General features: G+C 38.5%; 1 protein-coding gene across 11 annotated transcripts in view; it reads right to left on the reverse strand.

Moving 5' to 3' along the window:
- Positions 1–22,654, reverse strand: part of JAKMIP1 (janus kinase and microtubule interacting protein 1) — a 257,217-nt gene that overhangs the window by 185,505 nt on the left and 49,058 nt on the right. The window contains exon 3 of one of the 11 annotated variants that reach the window (XM_075128037.1): positions 5,085–5,368. The exons of 9 other annotated variants lie outside the window; for them this stretch is intronic. The gene's annotated coding sequence lies outside the window, so the exon portion shown is untranslated. Of the gene's footprint in view, positions 1–5,084; positions 5,369–16,746; positions 16,770–22,654 lie in introns of those variants that run through there. One more of the 11 variants, XM_075128038.1, reaches the window with a different exon arrangement.

The raw sequence follows: 22,654 nt of genomic DNA on the forward strand, positions 1-22,654 counted from the left end.
TTATCGTTACCATAGTTTCATTCTGTGGGGCCCAGAGGAAGAGAAAAATGAAAGCTAACACATTTAAAACTCCTGCAAAATCAAAGTCAGACACAGTATCTGGGGTCCTTTTAGGTCTGCAAGCAAATGTTATGTGGCCACCTTGAAAGCCAGAAAACTCTCCTTTTCAGTGATATAAAGTTCCTGAAAGGTCATGAGGTATTGGACACTAAACCTTTCACTCATCTGGGATTAAAACTGCTGGTTCTAGTCACAGGCCAGCGTACTTTAACGTTTACTTGTCTGTTTAATTTAAAAAGAAGAATGGTAGATGTCTGAAACTGATCAAAGGTTTGGAATATTAGAATAAGTCTTGGCGGAGATAGATTAGTAGGTAGAAGGCAAGTGAGATGATCAAAGAGGCATTGGAGATGTAATTCACTATAATGCTTATACTACAACATGATTCTGTATATTATGTATTCCCAAACAAACAAAAAACCTTATTTACTAGAACTGGTTGAAATTTCAACAAAATTTCAAAAAGAAAATCAGGAAAATTGTTGATGAAGTGGATATGAATTTCACCCCATTTTTTTAAAAACAGCTCTATCAATAACTTCAGTCTGAGGTGCTAGACTGCATGCCCACCAATGAATAATCTAAAACCCAAGGAACTAAGAAGGTAAGTCATTCAGCACCCCATCCACACTCCATCTCAGTTTCCCTTCTCATTCCCAATTACCTCCCTTCTACCATCCACCGCGCACATATCTCTATTATCCTCCTCAACCAACATACAGTGCACTATATAATATCCAACAGAATAAATCACCATCAACTCCTGCACCAATCATCCAAGGATCCCTAAGCTCTTTACAAAGCATGGTAATTTTTCTTACCCCCATTTTATAAATGGTAGAAAATAGAAAAGTTCACTGTCTTACCCAAGGAGACACACTGAGTCAACAGTAGACCTGTGACGCAAATCCAGGTCACCTGAATCTCGGTTGCCTGGACTGCAGTGTTACAGTTAAAATAAACTCTCACTGGTGGAAAACATGCATTTTATACTTCTAGAAACCTTAATCAGTATTTCTGTAGGTTAGAGACACATTGTCTGGACTTTATGCAAGTTAAGCTATTCCTTTGCAGCTCACTTTGCACTAATCTCTTGTAAAAGCATTTTTCCTGGCATCTAAATACATCTATTTCTATAGGCAAAATGACATATCACTGCATTTCGGAGAATTCCAGTTAAACAGCTGAATGTACCAAAATGCTGCTCACTGAATGAGGGATTCATAATGACCATAAACATGATGCACTGTATTTTTTGTATCTCAGCAAATACTCAGCCTGCCTTTGCCCTCCTTTATATGTCCAGATATTTAAAAATCAAAATCTAGTTAGCCTGTTTTCCCCACCTACTCATGGAAACAGACATCCCCAGTCAGAAACTGCAAAGGGTCAACTGTGGTAGGAGATGATAGAAGTTTCTTCCTCCCAGAAGTCTTGGCCAGTCCCGTTACACACTGTCAAGCATAACAGTCTGGAACAGGAACTGTTTGATACAAAGACATTATCATCTTTCAATGGAGAACTTCTTGCTTGTTTTACATGAACAAAGCACCACTTCCAATTAGAGTCACAGTAACAGGAAAAAATCAATCCCCATGATATTCAGATATTCTCCTCTTTCGCAAACAACCACCCAGGGATCTTTGCCATCCTCCTCCTGGCATTTCAGCAAGGACATACTAAACTAATTCCTTTACAGACACAGCAATGTGTGAACATTCTGCTTATTAAAAATGGAAATTCTCTGTCAACTCCAACATTATTTATTATGTTATATGAAAAACCATTAAGCTGTAAGGAAAAGAGTTCTCCAGCCTTCCCTCATGCTGCTGGGGTTCTTTTCATGCCTAGCAGTACCACTTGTTATTATAGCAGGTTATATAATTGGATACTGCTGCTAATGAAATGCACTTACCAGTAGTATACTCAAGGGCCAGACTTTCAAAAGCATTTAGGCATCTAGAGATGCAGATAGGCACCTACTGAAATTTTCAAAAGTGCCTAAGCAGGTTAGTTGCCTAAATCCTATTGAAGGCCCCTGCTTTAATTGGAAAAAAAATCTTATTTTGAGTTCAAATTGTCTGTGCTTTCTTTCAGCCAATAGTGTATTTCTGGAAAGTTTGAAGAAAATCCCTTCAGCCAGTCTGCAGTTATTGGCTCATACAGAAAAATAACTAGTCAGCTTTCTGAAAATGTTTGGTTCCCCAATAATTTAACAGTGCCCAAAAAACAACAATAAAGCCTTCAAATTGCATGTCTGAAAACGGTCTATGACCTTACTTAGGAGTTGGCCCTTTGCAAGTAAGGAAAAGGGAAAAGGAGAAAGTGGGGAACGTTATAAGTGATAGATATAAAACCCTTCACTTCTGTGCATAGTCAAAAAGCATCAGCTGGGACTTATTTTTCAGTACCCAAGAGTGTGCTAGGCATCCACGACACAACAGGCATCCATTTTAACAAAGCCCTGCCATTGTTGCTATGTCACAGCGCAGAGCATCCCAGACTGGCCTGTCCGGAGCTGGAGCTGCTTGCTTCAACAATATGAGGGTATGTCTAGACTGCAGTGTAAGCCTAGGGTTAGTGGACCCTTGAGCATCTACACTGATTGTCAACCCTAAATTAAGAATGTTCTAATCTGGGCCCGCACCCAGCACCCACACTGAAGTATGCAGACCCAAGTCCAACCAACCACATCCCAGACTTCCTGGTGCCTTCCCAAAATATGGCCACTCTAGCCCTTTGTTCATGATGCAATGTGTGAAAACTTGACTGTCCTGCAAAATGCTCTGTCTAGAGGACAAAGAAAGTTGGCCTGTAAGATTGTGGCATACTTTTGATGACTCAAAGTACAAGATCAGTGGGGCTGTGTCTACATTACAAAGCAATGGGGGACTTGAACTCTGGGTCCCAGCTTCATTCAGATTTGGACCATCTATCATTGTGGGAACCTGGGTCCAAGCACTGCATTAGCTTGGTTTGTGTGTAGACATAAGAGAGTTTAGACTTCAGCCTGAGTTTGAACTCTGGGTTTACACTGCAGTGTAGATATACATTGCATGGCTTAAAGATACATAGCACAATGGTCCCAAGATGCAAATAAACTGATCTTGTTCCCATTCAAGTAAATAAAGCTTCCATAGGGTTCAACCCTGCAGGTTACTAAGTACCAATGGATGAGATGCAGAGAAGCAAATAACTAGCTCTATGCACCATGGCCAAAGTTGTAGGATTCATACAAGGTCCATGCACTTGGCAACATTCAGGGCACACCCGGAGTGTTGTGTAGGAGCAGTGCACACACAGCTCCTCTCAAGGACATGAACCTTGGAATCTCGCCCAAATGACATGAACCGTGGGAAGCCTCCCAGGACTGGACTCAAGTCCCGAGAGCAAGGAATGCGGTAGATAGAAATTGGTAAATAAGAATGTTAAACAAAGCCAGTGTATTCCTTTTATCTGTTGGAGAATGTAATGCGCAGGGGGAGAGAAAGAATAAAGGAGAGGGTGGAAAGCTGACAGGACCAGTCCGTCGGCAGAGCAGCCTGTTTGCTTGCTTAAAACTTTGTGCTGCCTTGTATTTGAACCGCAACACAACGTTTTCAAAAGTGGTTAATTATTTGGGGAACCTCCATTTTTGGATGCCCAACTTGCTCAGCATCCACCTAGCCCCTGAAAAACTGGCTTTTTTAAAGGTGTAAAAGATGGTCATCCTAAAATTACTAGTTGCTTTTGGTTAGCAGCAACAATGCAAAGAGGCGTGCAGAGAAACAGGCACAGTGCTCTGCCATACAAGTAACCCCAGGAGGGACTGATTAAAATTGAAGCAATCTAAAAATCACAAATTGTAATCATGATTTAAATCAGCAAGCCAACTTGAGTTAAATAATCACTTTAGTTGCATCTGATGAAGTGAGCTGTAGCTCACGAAACCTTATGCTCAAATAAATTTGTTAGTCTCTAAGGTGCCACAAGTCCTCCTTTTCTTTTTGTGAATACAGACATTGTTTCCTTGTAAATCAAATATACTGTGAATAATTTGTCTCCCAATCTTTTTAATCTCTCCTCCTATGGAAGCTGTTCCATGCCCCTAATCATTTTTGTTGCCCTCCTCTGTACTTTTTGCAATTTTAATAAATCTTTTTTTAGATGGGGTGAGGAGAACTGCACAGAGTATACAGGTGTGGGTGTAACCATATTTTAGATTTTAACTCCTTTGTAAGTCCAAGCAAATTGGCCTAAAAGAAATGGAAAAGAATTGTTTTAAGCAATTGCTTTTAATACTCTAAACTTGTCCTTGGTGGATCAATCTAGTCAATGAGAAGTAACCATACTCTTCAAAGACTCTTAAAGACAAGTGTGATAAATGTGGTAAGTACTAAGGAATTGAGAATTGCTGATCATAAGTAAATGTAATAAGAAATCTTGGTGATTTGCATTGTTCTTTGATGTAACTGCCCTCAAACTGTAGACTGTGACAATGGCTTGCAAGACTGTACTGGTTGTGTCTATGTTTGAATGGCAAACTGTTGATTACATATTAATGTGATTCTGGGTGAATTAATAAATTGTTGGTTGGTTATGAATTAGCAAGTGTCCTGGTTTGAGAAATACGGTTCAGATTTAAAGCTGACCTGAAAAGAACTCAGCGTTAAACTAGCAAGCTAACACTCCCTGGACTCAATAAAAAGGGGTTAGCCTATTGGATTCTATTATATGTTGGTACCAGGGGTGAGGATGAGGAGATAGGGCCTGGGCAGGACACTGTGCATGCAAATGACACCCAGACTACCCATTTTCATTCATTCAGAATATTCCTGCTGGTGCCCCAGCAAACTGCTTTAACCACATATGCAGAAGAAATCCACCTACAGACAACGAGACCGGACACAGACAGGAAGGGCAGACACAGATATAAAAATACTTCTGACATGTCCCATAAAATACCCTCTCTCACAGCTTTCAGTGCCTCGTGACATATGCTGAGCACAATATTCCTAATGGCACATTAACCAGCAGCAACATACCTCACACCTTATTCCACTTTACTAGTCATAAACTCCAAGCTCAGCAGCAGTATTTGTGGCTCAGCACTGTTCTCTCACTTCCATACTCATGCAAAATCAAGTCCAACATTTTCATCATCTTCTTTTACTGTGTCCTTCACTTCTTGCTTTTGCAGGTGTGCTGCTGCTCCGTTATTCCAGCCAAAGAGCACCAGAAGTGTGAACTCACTCTTCCCCTGTTTATCTCCGTGAAGTATGAATTAGATGAATTGGGACCATTTCTTTTCCTTCAACCTCCGTCTTTTCTTTAAAGAAAGGCAATTCAATGCAAAATAAAGACACAAAAAAATGAGATAAAAATATCACTAACAAAAGACACAAGGAAACAAAATCTAAGGATTTGCAATAGTCACTGTACTGAATATATTGCATTTATTTGCAATATGGGCAAGTTAATGTTACTATGAAAGCCTTTAGATTTTCCTTTGTGTTTCCTAACTTTAGCATTTAACCTTAATGTTCTATAGACAGGCTTTTGGGGTGTTTGTTTTGCATTTAGTAAACTGAGTACAGAGATTTTATACTGTGCCTTGTTTACTGAGTATTTGGATAATCACTTCCTAGTGAATGAGACCTCAGGTGAAACACACCACTGCTTTGGTCAGCAAAGCCATTAAAAAAAAAAGACACTAATGTATGCAAATGTGCTACTACACCAAAATATCCATATTTATTAGGGCCAATAGAGCAGTAAAGACAGGAAAAAAGCAACTGTCAGCAGAAGTGCACATGTTGCTAATAAAATAAAAACCACAATGTAAATAGGCTAGTTTTCTCAGAGGCATTTCAGCTGGTTCATACTGAATGCCCTTTCACATATTTAGTGAAAGTTGTGAGTTAACATGTGCTACAGAAAAAAATTCTTTTTTTTAAACTATCACACCACTTCTTATTCAGCTCTTCTCTAAACCCTGTAAACCTCTCTAGTCATAAAACTATAAAAGCCTAAAATGCAACAGTTGTTTGGTAATTTTATTTAGCAAAACACCAATAGGAAAAGAACCATAAAACTTTACATACTTAACTCAAGAAAAGGAAAAGTAGAAATGAAATCATATAGTTTAAGTGGCTCTCTCAATAAAAATATGATTAAGGAACACAGGATACATGTTCAAAAGCATGTCAGTGACTTGGCAGCCTAATTCCCATTGATTTTCAATTAAACTAAGGTTTCCAAGTCACTCAGATGCTTTTGAAAATTTTACGCTAAAGCAAACTCTGAGAAGAATTCTGTCCACTGATGTACTGGCAATATTTTGACAAAAAAGGCTCCTACAAATAAAATTACCCTCTCACCTCATGGGATGTAGAGAGGCAGGTTGAGAGGTAGTGTAAAATATCCCTTTGTTTTCATGTTTATACAATAATGCTTTTGCACTGCTGCAATCAGAGAGGAAGGAAACACCACTTAAACACATGAAGCTGCACTTTTCTGGATATGTTCATCATTTGTTTCTGAAAAATATATAGATAGCAATGCTATGAACTGGTGAAATCTGCTGTGGGGAGTCCAGGGTGATGACTTTTTCACCTGGGGCAATATGATTGATTCTAAAGGCCAATCAAGAGGCCCTTAAAATTGCTATTTAGAAGTATTTTATGACCCCTAGGTTAAATCCAACCATTCCTGATAGAAATAACAATCTAGAAAGGGGTGAGCGCCCTAATCACCCAAACCCTCCATCAGTTTGGTTGCAGAGTTTTAACGAAGGGCTTCCAGGAGATCAAGACCACATCTCAGAATTTTGAAATACAGTTAAGAATTTGAAGGACTAATAATGTTAATAATTACAGCAATAATAATCCACAGTAGCCAGTTGATCTACAGTATTTTATATCCTCACATTTTAAAAACCGAAATCATAGACATGCACACAGGCCACCAAATCAGCACCTACTGGTTTTGTCATGGTCGACACCCAAAAAGAGAGCATGGGTCAACCAATAGCAAGGGCAAACAGTTTTTGTTTAAGCTTGGCACATATTTAGGAAAGAAAAAGAAAGGAGTGGCCCTTAAGCTAATTTAGGGCTTATCCAAAATACAAATAAAACCAAGCTGGGAAAATGGGTTACACCCCTTGTTCGCTGACCGAGCTACAACCAATTACCATTTGTAACATACATGGGACTTCAGCCCAGTTAAGAAACACAACTAAATTCTTGTCTATGCTACAAATGACAATTTTGTCGGCGGCATAGCAGAGTTTACTGACGTGGTTGTTCTGTTAGTATGCATGGAGCCTTAGTGAATGTCATTTGCAGGGCAATTCTTTCCTGGATGAACATATGTTTATGAGCCTCAGCTGTGTAGCCAGACATACTCCTTTTGGTTAAGTATACACTTCTAATACCTTCCAGCTAATTCAGAGACCCAAATATGAAATCCAGCACTCAGGATATTATGTGGATTAGTGAAATATCCTCTAGGATTTGTAGGTCCATAAAACCAATAAAAAGGATTACCAAGGCTGCGAAAATGTATTCTCATTTGTAACAAATATCATCTTGATCCCATATAATTTCACATTATTTAACCATTTCACACCACCATGTGTGAGAGAGTACGTGTGCTGAGTTCCATAGAATAATGGTTCTCAACCTTTCCAGACTACTGTACCCCTTTCAGGAGTCTGATTTGTCTTGCGTACCCCCAAGTTTCTCCTCACTTAAAAACCACTTGCTTATAAAATCAGACATAAAAATACAAAAAAGTGCCATAGCACACTATTACGGAAAAACTGCTGATTTTCTCATTTGTACCATATAATTATAAAATAAATCAATGGGAATATAAATATTGGACTTACATTTCAGTGTATAGTATATAGAACAGTCTAAACAAGTCATTGTCTGGATGAAATTTTAGTTTGTACTGAACTCACAAGTGCTTTTTATGTAGCCTGTCGTAAAACTAGGCAAATATCTAGAAGAGTTGATGTACCCCTTGGAAGACTACCCCTGCATACCCCTGGTTGAGAACCACTGCCGTAGAGCTATAAAGAACAGAGCTATAAAGAACAGAAACAGTCCCTGCCCAAAAGCAGTTACAACATAAATACAACAAAGTGATGACAGGCCTCTCTGGGAAACCCAGAGGATAGACTTATTAGTGTTATTATGAATTCATTGGGGGGGGGGGTTTAAAAGTGATTCGAATACAGAGTATGGTGGAGATTATTTTCTTGTTGGTCTATAAACCACTTTAGAAGTAGCATATCTAGAGGTTAGAGCAAGGAACTGTGTGTGTCAGGAGATCTAGATTCCTATTCCGGACTTTTTTGCTGCATGAACTTGGGCACTTTTACCACCTCTCTTTGCCCATCTGTAAAATAGGCATAATAGTGACTCCTCCTTTGAAACTACTTTGAGAGCCACTGATGTAAGGAGATAAAAATGCAATGTCTAATAATTATTAATGTTAAACATTACAACTAAGACACAAACTGGGAATATTATGTACCTTGTTATTGCATTAGGCCACTTGAACCCCAAGCATACCACTCAAGCTACTGAAATGCTATATGATACATTTACTTTGGCAGAGAAGACTCCATCTCCAGTACAATGCACTGGAGCAGTCATGTTCACTGCAGAGCTGAAAATTTCATTTAAGCAGGGTTGGGAGGGGCGGGGGAAGAAACAATCCAGAACATATCAACGTACTAATTGTTTGCCAATAATGTCCCATAATGCAATGTCTAGGACAAGACTGTAGTGTCTTGACCAGGCAGCATGAAGTCTATAAAGATGGAAATAAAAGCACTCAATTAGGGAACTTGGCATAAGAAGTCCCAAGAAGAGATGGTTTCTTTTCCTTTGTTTGTACAGTGCTCATCACAATGGAACTATAATCCTGACTGTGGCCTTTGAGTGCTCTCAAATGATAAATAAAAACAACAATAATCATTAAGCACTAGTTAAACAAAGACTATATTGGAATGGATTTGACAAGCTAAAAAACAGATACTATACACAACAGATGTATAGCAGAGTTTTGAAAGTGGTTTCCATGAAGTTGACACCTATCTGCTATCTGTCTACGGGTGACAAAATGGCGTGAATTATTAGAAAGAAAATTTAAAGTTGACAGATAAGTAAAAATACAGAAGTAGCAGATTGGTGCATTTCCTGGCAAAGCCCAATTCTCTTACTGATAGAGTCCTAAACAGCATTTACTCCAAATGTTTTTTGGTAATTTCACAACATACAGATGCACAACTTTTCTCAAAGAGCTGTTTGAGAAGTGACTTAATTATCCTGAGTACTTCCCCTTAGTTTATACAAGATCTTAACTTGTCTTTATGTTTGTTTTTAAGCACTAGTTTGAAGATGCACTCACACTTATATCTATCACAAAGTACAAAAGGTATACATTTTCTGCTGTGTTACACATTATAGAAGTTAAAGGATATGACTGGAGTAGGTCAATTGACTGAACAACCAGGAGTCGAGAATTTTATTTTTACATACACATATACCTTCCCACTAAGCTACCACACTCTCACATGCCAAGAGAAGATAATTTGATTGTTCCTAGAGCTTTTCATACATCAGAAATCTCAAGGCACTTTCAAAGGGCAATGAGCTAATGGACTGCCTTAGCAATCATTACACTTGCAATATTTATGTGCATAGCAGTAGCCCTCACATAGCATTGGACATTAGAACCCATTTTAGTCAAAGACGGGGAGTTTGTCCAGGACACAAAAGGCACAATCTACTCTCTCTCTCTCTCTCTCTCTCCTGCCTCTATCCTTTTAGACTTCTCTAAATACATTTAGTGCTTGTGAAAGATACTAGGTTAACTGTATGTAAGATGAACTTTTGTTTGTTTATTCACACAACAGGTGAAATACAGCTAATGGCAATGCAACATGTCCCACACTACTTTGCTAAAGTGTCTCTACAGTGATCTGCAAGGGACCTTGTTTAGGCCCCTTCTACGCTAAAAGAACCAACATGTTATTTAACACGATGGTTTTGGCCAAAGCATATTGTAAATGGATGTTTCTCTTAGTGTGGACAGAAAAACAAAGTTATAAGCATGTTAAAGAACTATATTTTAACTCTACCTAAGCTTAAACATTTAATCACGTTACAGCATGATGCAGCCACAACCATGTCCAAAAAACACGTTTAAACAGAATTGTTTGTGTAGTACTGACAGGTCCTGAGTGATTAAAGTATTTAGTTATGTGTGGACCTTTGCTTCCTTGTGACTATAGCTAAGGAAGCTTATTAGTGAAAAATTGCAAAGGTTGCTTCCATGAAGTGGATGCCTACCTGCTGGGCACTGGAATGAGACCATCGACTCATATAAAGCATAAACCAAATATTCAAATTTGGTCACAGCTAGAGGTGGGGAGGTGGCATCACCATTATCTCTTATGTTTTGTGAATGGCACTTAAGTCCTCTTATGACTCTAGCTCTACATTTTCTTTTGTTTTATTTTTAAAAATGGTTAAAGATGCCTGAAATCAAAATGAAACAAAAGTTTCTTCCAACTTTTTGATTAGCTGAAAATGTAAAAAGAAATAAAGAAAGAAATAAAAAATCAGTTTTAAGTTGACCTGAAAATTTTTGGTTTTGATTTTTCAAAACCGCCAGTGAAACCAAAATTATTCACTAGTCATAACTCTTGTCATTACTCAAATCTCAGAGCAGAAACCAGTGACAAAGATTAAGATCTTCACAGCCTAACATCGATCCACTGAGCAATCCAATTCCTTCCCATCTCATTCAAAAAATTGACATCCTTCTCCTTTTCAGCCCAAGTGACCCCCTCTCTTTAAGTCCTACCTAAACTCCCTCTGTTCTCTGGTCCCTTACTGTGCCCTCTCTGTGGACAAAAGAAGTGCAAAATGTATTTTGTCAAGTAGTAAGAGATTTTTTCCCCCGTCATAAATATAAAGGGAAGGGTAACAACCTTCCTGTGTACAGTACTATAAAATCCCTCCTGGCCAGAGGCACAATATCCTTTTACCTGCAAAGGGTAAAGAAGCTCAGGTAACCTGGCTGGCACCTGACCAAAAGGACCAATAAGGGGACAACATACTTTCGAAGCTGGGGGGAGAAAAGGCTTTTGTCTGTCTGTTCTGTGTGCTTGCTGGAGAGAGATCAAGAAAGCAAGCAATCCAACTCCATTAGAATTAGCAAGGAAATGTGTTAGTTTACTTTTGTTTTGGCTTGTGATTTTCTCTGTACTGAGAGAAAAATGTATTTCTGGTTTTCTTTTTGTAACTTTAAAGTTTTTGCCCAGAGGGAAATCCTCTGTGTTTTAAATCTGATTGCCCTGGGAGATTAGCTTCCCTTCTAATTTTACAGAGGTGCTTCTTTTACCTTTTTTCTTTCTAATAAAAAGTGCTGTTTCTCTTAAGAGCCTGACTGATTTCTCTAGGGGTTTGGGTCTGTGATCACTTTGTAACCAATTGGTTAGGATATTATTCTCAAGCCTCCCCAGGAAAGGGGGTGTAAGGGCTTGGGGGGATATTTTGGGGGAACAGGAACTCAAAGTGGTCCTTTCCCTGATTCTTTGTTAAATCACTTGGTGGTGGCAGCGCACCCTCCAAAGGCAAAGAGTTTGTGCCTTGGGGAAGTGTTACCCTAAGCTGGTAGAAATAAGCTTCGGTGGTCTTTCATGTGGGTCCCCACATTTGTACCCTAGAGTTCAGAGTGGGGCGGGAACCCTGACAACCCCAAATGTGGCAGATAACACCAATGCAACCTCTCTTTCCAATAGAGAAACATTACACTATGAACCAAGGGTATTAGGATCTAAAAGAGGAACAACACAGGAACTTAGGTTAGAAGAAAAATTACAGTGCAATATGAAGTCAGATTTATAAATGACCTAGGAGAACCACACCCATCTGTAGGAGAACTGAGATTCCCATCTTTATCTTAATGATGAGTCCTTATGTCTACCTTCAATCCATGTCAAGGTACTACTGAGCATTTTCCATTAATTTTTGCATAATCTATCCTGAAAAAGCACTTGGGCTCAGGCCAACTACTTATGGATTTATGCACCCAGCTTCAAAAGTCTTGGCCCAAATATTTATTCTGGTAAAAATGCATTTGCCCAAAATGGTTGAAATCAAAGCTCTACTGTAACATGACCAAGTATATATGTGCAATAAGCTCCTCCATGAATTTCTGAACAAAATCATACTTCACTTGTACTGAACTTTCTACCTTATTCTTACAACCGACTTTTCACCACCAGACCAGGATAGAATAAAATAAGAGCAGCGTAACAAGCACAACTATATAGTTAAAACTATTCTCCTACTGAAAGTTAAAAACAGCAGAACACTTTTACTCATAATTCACAGAAGAGGAGGCAAGTACAGGAAGTGACATGCAAGGACAGAGGTCATTCTATGTTCCAAACAGACTAGCTGCCTATTGAAAAGCTTTAACTATCTGTTTTCATACGAGCAAGTCTACAGAACACAGTTCAGACACGCACAACAGTCTAAGAAGTTTAGTTCTGGCTCCTCACATAAGCAATTCAGCGAAGAGTACAACTCAAAGTGTCAAGAAAGTCGCTCAAAAATTAACTTAATTTTTAAAAGAAGCAATTTGTATTTAAATAGGAGAAATTAACTGACTAATGACTTATAATGCTATAATTAGGAACTATAGAAGATACTCAGTGAGGTAGTTACATTTCTATCATATACTAGATGCTAATTTTTACTTCAGAATTTGGATTTGCTCCTTGAAATGATGGACATGTGAAAAGAACACATTATTTTGATCTTTACATTCTTGATCTTTCAAAGCATATGTGGCATGAAAATATGTCAACACATAAACAAGCAGAACTCCAGAACAATCAAGAACCACTCTCTCTCAGCTCAAAGAGCTGTATAAGGACCATAGATGAGAAGACAATACAAATATTTGCTAACCTAAAACATGAAAACAGCTGTAGGTGGCATACAGATCTGGTCTTGATCATCACATGCACCCTTACACTTTTTCCCAATGTTTCCTTTTTAAAAAAAGCAGGGTGGACACCTATGCAAACCAAACCAGGTCATATCATAACACTTTTTCTAAAGTCTAAATTTCTTGACAACATGCCATGCTCCACTGCAGGGCCAGGTGATGGAACAGCAAGCCTGGTACAAATTCCTCTTTTCTATTCCTTGATTCAATTGGGCTAAGGCTCTTCATTCTTTAGTTACTCCAGGAAAAGCCAGACACTGACGGTGAAGCATAGGGAACTCAGACACTCAATGCTGAAGAGAGCACCTTGGTGTTGAATATTGGTATTTGGGAGCTGCTCTGTGAAATCAACCCAGCTGACTAAAATCAATTTATCTCCTTCAAAGCCACTGTGCTTCACTTCCCTCTCATTGAGCATTGGTGAAACGAAGTCAAGCAGCTTTGGAAAGAAGCAGTGAAAGAAAAACAGTAGAAGTATTGTATTGAATATCAACTGGGGATAGAGGGAAAACATGTAATTCTGGCTGCCCTTCATATATACCAATGAGAACATCAGAGCTCAGTTTCTCCCTGCTACTCAGTGCTTTCAGGAAATTATATTAACCATTCTTTTACACTCACAAAGAAATGCCTTAAATGTTGGAGAAAGAATGATAACCCCCACCTATGAAAACACACATTAAGTTTCATATGCACTCTTGACAACTTTCATCTAGAACCCTACTTAGCCATTTTCCAGCCATCTAACAAGTACATGGTTTGGGGATTATTAAGGCTTATGCCATTATTCCAAGAAACTGAGTTCATCTTGATGAGAGAATCAAAAGACTCCTTAGAACCAAGTTGCTCGAAAAAAGATAAGGAGAGCATTCCAGCACCTAGTTTCTTTTAATGTTATTTTCCGATCACTAGCAGCCGTAACGTTACCACAGACTATAAATGTTAAGCCAAGCTTTTAGGTAAGGTCTACCTTAGGGAACACTGCAAAATCAGCCCTGCCGCAAGCCCCAAAAAAATTTACCAATATTCTGTTTTACAAATTGTACTGTCAAGATATTAATCTGAAACACAACTTACTGTAAACAGAACTGTAAAATGAGAAATCTAGAAGACTTGGTCCAGTCCTGCATGTACTGTACCAGAATACTCCAGCAAATAAAGAACACCTCAGAATACAAAACCACCAAGCTCATTCTAAATATTTTATGATGGAAAATTAATGTTTGACACAAGCCAGACGAATAAAATATAGACGTAAGACCTGACTATAAATATTTCATAATTAACTTCACTTAATCAGATCAAGCATTTTAGTCCTTTTGGTCTTGAACTTGGAAAGGTGCTGAGCACCAGATCCTCCCAGAAACTACAATGGAATTTGCAGTTGCTCAACAGCGCTGAAGTTTAAGACCTTTATTAGTAAAATGGTAGATTTTTGTTAAGGCATGGAAGTTATTCAAAGAAACTGACAATACTCGAAATATATAATGCAAAATATACAATAGATTAAGAAGATTTGTAAAACCCCATATACTGCACTTTTTGAGAATAAAAAAACTAAGATAGCATATAACTCTGGGCTATTCTATTTCTCGTAGCCCTTAATTTAACAGGAGGGATGTGCACGTTAAAAGCAAACTGGATTATCGGGTGTGGGGGGAAGAGGACCTGAAGCAACTCTGTAAATTGGTGGAATCCCCCTCTACACACTCTAAATAGCAATACATGCACGGAGTCAAAGAATGAGCCTGGTCTCTGGTTTATTCATAGAAAGATACTTCCAAAATAATATTGCATGATATCCTAGCCTAAGCCTTCTTCTCAGGCTTGGCTGCCCCATGGTTAATTTACTGCAGGCTAAGCCTTCTCCACAATCTAAGTTACCCCTAGGACAGTGATTCTCAAGCAGGGGTATGCATATCCCTGGGGGTACACACAGGTCTTTCAAAGGGTACATCAACTCATCTAGATATTTGCCTAGTTTTACAACAGGCTACATAAAAAGCACTAGTGAAGTCAGTACAAACTAAAATTTCATACAAACAAAATAAGAAAGGAGGCAATTTTTCAGTAATAGTGTGCTGAGACACTTTTGTATTTTTAGGTCTGATTTTGTAAGCAAGTAGTTTTTACGTGAGGTGAAACTTGGGGTATGCAAGACAAATCAGACTCCTGAAAGGGGTACAATAGTCTGGGAAGATTGAGAACCACTGCCCTAGGAAGCCTGCCTGTCCCCCATGCACTGTGCCTGACAACTACTCTACCTCTCCTTTATCTAGCTAGAACAACAAGCTGTCTGCACAAATAAGATGTACGTCAACCAAACCTACTTTCAATTTTCCCCAACAGGATCCACACCGACTAATAGGGTGTAGTACATCTAGCAAACATTGCCAGCTTATTACAAGCATCGTAACATAGACACTGATTTTAGAACATACCACATACCCTTTGTTTTAAAATCCTCATGGTTTCTCTTAAATGTAATTGCTTTCCTCTGGGACTTGTCACAAAGCTATTAACAGAGTCAATGGTATGCTGGAGAGGACTCCTGAATAATAAAATCTATCATTAAATTCAAGGAAAGGTTGGGGACAAATTTCCCCACTGTCTGACGGAATTCACTTAATTTTTGCATACTGCTTAGTCTTCCCTGCCAGAGAGGATTCCTCGCTAGGACTGATAAAAATATTTCTGAAGAATACATTTGTTTCCCTTTGGAATACAACAAATTTAGTCTGATTTAAAAAAAAAACTGTAAAAGATACCAGAGATAGCAGGAAACCTAGTTAACATGGTGATGGGCGCATTAAATATTTGTTTAAAGATATCCTCTGTACCACAGACCCCTACACTGAGATCTTTACACACACACACACACACCTTTCCCTACTGCAGAACTGCAATACTAATTCCCTGCTTCTACAACCAACCAGTTACACATGCTTACTTTTAAGCATGTGAGTAGCCCCACTGAAATCAACAGGACCAATGGGATTATTCATATACTCAGGGTTAAACATATGAATAAGTGCTCACAGGATCAGGAACTATGTTATACCTCCTAATATGCCACGTATTTTGTTTGTTCTGGATAAACTAACATTTCCAGCAAGTGCACTTAATCTAATTTTGTTTGCCAAGAGTTGTGGCCTCTGTCCTCAGTGACAGTTATGAGAAAATATTCTTCTCTGAATGAGAATACAAATAAATGTTCTGTATTACCTCACTCCCTTCTGCAAGTACACGCTCTACTTACAGATTCATAGATTCCAGGGCCAGAAGGGACCATTGTGATCATCTAGTCCGACTTCCTATATAACACAGGCCATTTCTTCACACGCTGCCCACTCCCCATCCCCTCACACACAATAGGTCTATCACAGTTTAAAGAGGAAATTTTGTGGCTTCTCTTTGTTAAATCAATTTAAAGCTAACTTTCCTCTATTAAAAATATCAATTTCTAATGCTGCCTTGAGTTCTGTTAAAAATATACCATATGATTGCCCAATTTCCCTGTTTGCAGACAATCCAAATACTACAACTGCCAAAGCATTTCCATAATTAGAGTTCCTCCAGGTATCATGATGTGTATGTGTCATTTTGTACAGAAGCAAATCTCTTTGGTCAGAGTGCGTAAAAAAGAACATTTAATTTATTCATTACCTTTTCACTTATTGGAGGTTTTTTAGCTCTTTGAAGTGGCTGGCTGGCTGGCAGTTTTTCTACATAATAAAGATCAAAACACTTCATTAGCTTAGTACAGTACTTTAAAACGCTTGAAGCCTGTGCATGCAGCACTCATTGCTCAGCAACAGTTCTCTCTTAAACTAACTGACCTCCCCAGGTGCATCTCGAGTAACTGGCTAATTTAGATTTTCCAACTTCCTCTCCTTCAGGACAATTTTTTGGGTTTGTTTTTTTTTTTATTAGCTCTTCTTACTTCCCTGAACTATACAAGTTTTGTAGCTGTATCACCAAACAGGAAATACGCAGAGATAAAAAGCTTTTACCAACATTTCCCTGCCTTTACATGGCTATTTATACAGAGAGTGTTTTTAATTCATATTATACTTTTTTTTTTGCCAGTGTCATAATAATAGGATAGATTTCCGTTCTCTTTAGTTTCTAGCTGATGACTTGAAACCATCAGATTTTTCCATTACTGGTAAATTCATCTCTTGATGTCTTTAAATCAATACTGGAGGACTTTCTAAAACACAAAATTAGCTCAGCCAGAGGTTATGGGCTTGATGCAGAAATCACTTGGTGGAATTCTACGGCTTGTGTTATGCAGTAGTTCAGACTAAAGGATCGTGATGAAATACAACTGAACAAAGACCAGAAATGTTACCAAGATTTTGTTGCAGAGAGGTCAGGAAAAAAGAAGAAGAAAAATGTAAGAGATTTCTACATTTCTGTGCTAAGTATCTCTGCAGGAATGTTGTGCAAGCACAAAATGTGTATATATACATATATGATTTTCCACTGAATAAGAGGAAGACTTAGTGGATATTATCCGAATAGCATAAACCATTCTTACAGCCCATTATAGTTCAGGTGCCTTTTACCAGTGATATCATCTCTCCCTATTATGCCAAGGTATCTGAAGATGACAATCCCCAAATTTGACAGAGAATTCTTGGTGAGAGGCCCTAGCTTCTGGGAGTCACATCTTCTCTTTAGTCCAACAGAATCTCAAGATGTTGATCCTTGAGGTATTTATAAAGCCCACCTACTTACCCAGGCTTTTACTGAGTTGGTGGTTAAGTGGGGAAGTCCTGATGTTTTTCTGGGCTGGGAAGAATAGCTGACACTGACAATTCTGATATATTTTTATTTAAAATGTACATGTGCTTGAGTATTCACCAAGTGTGTTATACACATTTAAATAGTAAATTAGTATTTATATCTATTTTTAGATGGAATAACAGATGGAAAAGAGCTCCTTGAATACCTAATCCATTACCCTGCCATGCAGGATTGTTCTAGAAAGTATATTTTTAGCACCTTGTCTTATCTAGTTTTAAATGTCTCCAAAGACGGGGCTTTCGTTATTTATCATAGGAGAGTATCCCACAGTCTTACAGATCTCACTGAGAGGAAGTTGCCCCTGATATTTAGCCTAAATTTTCATTTTTCTAAATTTCATCTGAGTGGGATACAGAGAGGCCTCTCACAACTGCATATCTCCTAAGGCTCTTCAGAGTAGCACTGCATCCTGTGACCATTACAATGCCTCCAGCAGCCTCCACAACACACTCCACAGTCTTTGAGACTCTTCCCCTACTCCTAGGTTTCCTTACTGAACTGCGGCAACATGTTAGACTAGATATTTTCACGATGTGGCTAACCTAGCCATGAACATGCACACACAGCAAATTCTTCCCTAGCTGTACAAGTCTGGTGGGGGGGGAGGAAATCTACTATGCATCTTCATTATGCAGTTTTCAAAGACTTTTAACTCAGTCCAAGAAAAGTTGCTCTGGAACAAGTAAAATCACTTCACCTCAGAGTTATTTAAAGGTCACATTTCACCTTCCATCCCCCTACCCATTTTGCTTATAGGCTCATTCAAAGAAAGACTTAGAGATTTTACACACAGACACAAAAATTGCTGAACCATATTTTCCCATACTTTCAAAGTAAATTACAGGTATTTTACAAAAGCAAATGTCACAGGCTTTGCACAGACCTAGTGAGGCAAGACACATAGCTATACAGATTTGACCTGATTCATGCACCAGATGTGTTTTTCCTTACTGAACAGGAGTCAGTTACATATGAATGAAAAAGAAAAATTCAATCCCTGATAGGATGTAATTTATGTGGTCAGAAGAAAATGGGACAAGGTGTTCTAAATCCTTGCAGATTAGTATATTCTGTACAGCACATGAATACTTAAAAATGTGTGGGCATTTTAGAACAGACAGATTTTCCACTGGAGACAGATGCACACTGTAGTGTTAAAATTACGGCTTCATATAGGTTCTCCGTATCTCAATATGCAGTGCCCCCAACACCCACACTTTCCTTAACAATTAAAGCCCAAAACACCATGGTGTGCCTATTTTCCTTAGTGCTACCAGGGATTTTCTCACTATGCACAATGCCAATCAGGATTGCAAAGGCACTCTCCTTTTTAAGCCTCAGTTCATCACCCAATAAATAATTCAACAGTATTCTACTGACACCTCAGCAATTATTCAAACTTGTCAGAGGAATATTTCATAAAGCATCTTAAATACAATTAAAACCACACAACTTCAAATGCTGTATATCAACCTAGTGAGGGACAAATTCAACAATTATCACCACCTTATATTATACTGCAACGAAATACTGATCGAGAATATGGATAAACTATAAATACATGCAGTGTTGCAGGACCCCAAGGTCAAAGTCAACTGGCATCTCTCTGAAAACCGCAGAGTGTATTTTTTGAACAGAGCTATACAAATTTGTACAATTTGAATTTGTGTTTTACAGACAAGCTCCTACAAACTGGTTGTTGGGTCTAGTGTGTAGGTGTTGTTGATGGCCTGTGATATACAGGAGTGAGACAAGGAGATATTCTGGCCTTAAATTCTATGACCTATATTCACTTTGAGCTCAATCATGCAAAATACAGTGACATCAACTCCCACTCACTTCAGTGGAAATTGAGGATGCTCAGTGCCTCTCCGCATAAGAATGACTCTATTTTAAGATGCTAGTAGGACCAAAATTCAGCACTGCACTTTGAGTATGTGGCTGATTTGATTGGTTGGGAGGCGTACCTTTAAAAAAATTCAGTGGGTGCCACAGTTGGGAAGAGATGGTTAATATTTTATATATATATATATATATAATATATATATCACTTTCCACTGTAGTGCAATACAAATACCCCCCAAAAAAGCCAATTAAAACGCGACAGATACCAATGCAACAGGACAAACTGATTTTAAGAGCCTTTTACATTACACCAATACCTCCAGTACTGGAGAGAAAACAACCAAGTCCAAATTTCACAAATGGGAAAGCCAATAAACTATTCTTTGTTTTACAGTTTGTGAGTGGGAAATTAAACAAATCAACATAATTATTTCCTTTTAACCTTTTTACTAAAAACAATCTGTAGCGTTTAAGATCTATGATCTGTCCATTGTATTTTTCTCTAGTTCTTGCCTGGCTAAACTGGTCTTAATTGGATATATAAGGGATACAAACCTATATCTGAAAACATGGATAAAAAAGCAGGGCTTTAATGTTTTATTATCTGTAAGGGGGGAGATTTCCAGAGACACAAAGGGAATCTAGGCACCCAACTCATGGAAGCTGGGTGCTTAACTCTCCTGTGTGTCTTTGAAAATATCCTCCCCCAGATCTATTTTATATAATTTTTAGCTCCTGATCCTGTAAGAAGAGGGACTCCTTCTCAAATTCCAGGAGGCACTGAGCTCCCAAAAGCAGCGGGCCCTTCTTCTATATAGAACCTTCCCTAAATGATAAGAGTTTACCTCTATCAGTAGGATACCTATTTTTGTTGAGCACATAATTGGACAAGTACTGGCAAGCCGATTATTTTTAATCTCATTTCTGATGTAATAAATAGTGCTCCTGTCTATTTTGCAGAGTTGCATGCATGTTGCAAGCATTCAAATAAAGCTCTGTAGTTCTGTGAGGAGGGAGGTATCTAGCTGAATGCCATTGCTGTGGGGACTTTCATCAAATTGTTGCTTACTGATAGGTTAACAGAGCAGGTGTTTTTAAAAAAAGAGGAGGGGCGGAAATCACCTATTATAGCAACAGCAAATATTTCCTGAATTCCAAACCTTTTATATTTTTAACAAATTGACAACTATGATACAGAAACCAGGAAACCCAATAATTCCCTTACTTTCTCTTGTCTTGCCATTATATTTCAGAAAGCAAGCAAACCAGTGGAAATAATGTGTTAGTTTAAACTATTAACATTAAAATACTATCCAAATCTTTCAGATTCCAAATCATTTGTAATATATAAATCATAAAGATTGTGGCCAGCCCAGCAATCCTTACATCAGTTCACTGTGTGTTTTTGTATAAGTAAGAATTATCAGATGGGCTCCCAACATATGATGTTAACAGAACAAGTGAAATATTTTTCTCGTGTCACAAACCACCCTCTAATGCTACAGTCACATGACTGGACTGGAACTTCATCTTAAATATAGTGGTGCGGCAGCATTACTAAAGTTAAGTTTGTATCACAACTTCCGTTTAAAAGTTGACCATTCTAAGTCATCTAAAATCAACATGTTTTGTTGGATTTCTCTGAAATTTGGTGTGCCTCAGGAGGGTGAAGCATCGGGTTAGTGACCCAATTTGGGATCATTTGAGCTTGGCGTTGCAGAGATATAAGCCTCCCCAAAAATAGCCTTTTTTCAAAAAGTTCTAGGTATCTTATTTGGCACAGCACTAGAGATCAAACTATTTATGTGGTGTGGGTCAAAATGGTCTAGATCTGTTGAGTTTTACCCAAGGTTGTGCCTGGCACCCACTAAATCTTTGAGGGAACCAAATTGAGTATGGTATTTAAGAGAATGTTCACTTCTTCACTTACGTAGATGTGTATTCTGAAAGGTTATAAATGCACATACACCAATAAAGGGGGAAAAAAAAGGTGAAGTTTCTATGCAGTCACTTTATGCTTGCCTGGGCAGTTTAAGGGAATGTGCCAATGTCATTGCCCCAGTGAACATCCCGCCACTGAAATTTCTAATCCAAAACTTTGTACACCTGTGAAATAAAGATTTAATAACTCATGTTGCTTTCTACAAGTCATCTCTGTTACCCTATAACATGTTTTTATTTTATGTACAGGTTTAAGCAGAATGGTCAACAGCCAGTCTAACCAAAATTTTTGTTATGTAGAGTGGTAAGGAGATGGAGACAGAGGACTTCAGCAGGGGTGGGGTAGAGGGTGGACAAAGGGGTTGCAGCTGCAGAGGGGTTGGCAAATGAGGATGGGTGGTAGAAAAGCCTTGGATTAGTTGTCTGAGAAAATCTGTATTTTACTAGTCCCTGGTGGAACGCTGAGAGCACTGGGGAGAGGGGGAGACAAGCTACTTCCTCATCTGGAGACAGATTAATGTGTTTCCAGAGACGTACAGTGCAGCGGTTTGGAAATAACAGCACAGGTACCTTGACCGCTGAGGGGAAAGAAATATGTGCACTGCCAAGATTGCTAGCATGTGGATTCTGGGCAACTTCTGTGTCATAAATATAAAGGGAAGGGTAAACCCCTTTGAAATCCCTCCTGGCCAGGGGAAAGCTCCTCTCACCTGTAAAGGGTTAAGAAGCTAAAGGTAACCTCGCTGGCACCTGACCAAAATGACCAATGAGGAGACAAGATACTTTCAAAAGCTGGGAGGAGGGAGAGAAACAAAGGGTCTGTGTCGGTCTGTATGCTGGTTTCTGCCAGGTATAGACCAGGAATGGAGTCTTAGAACTTTTAGTAAGTAATCTAGCTAGGCATGTGTTAGATTATGATTTCTTTAAATGGCTGAGAAAAGAATTGTGCTGAATAGAATAACTATTTCTGTCTGTG

The sequence above is a fragment of the Caretta caretta genome, chromosome 4 (assembly GCF_965140235.1).
Source record: "Caretta caretta isolate rCarCar2 chromosome 4, rCarCar1.hap1, whole genome shotgun sequence".
In the NCBI taxonomy this organism is placed as follows: domain Eukaryota; kingdom Metazoa; phylum Chordata; order Testudines; family Cheloniidae; genus Caretta; species Caretta caretta.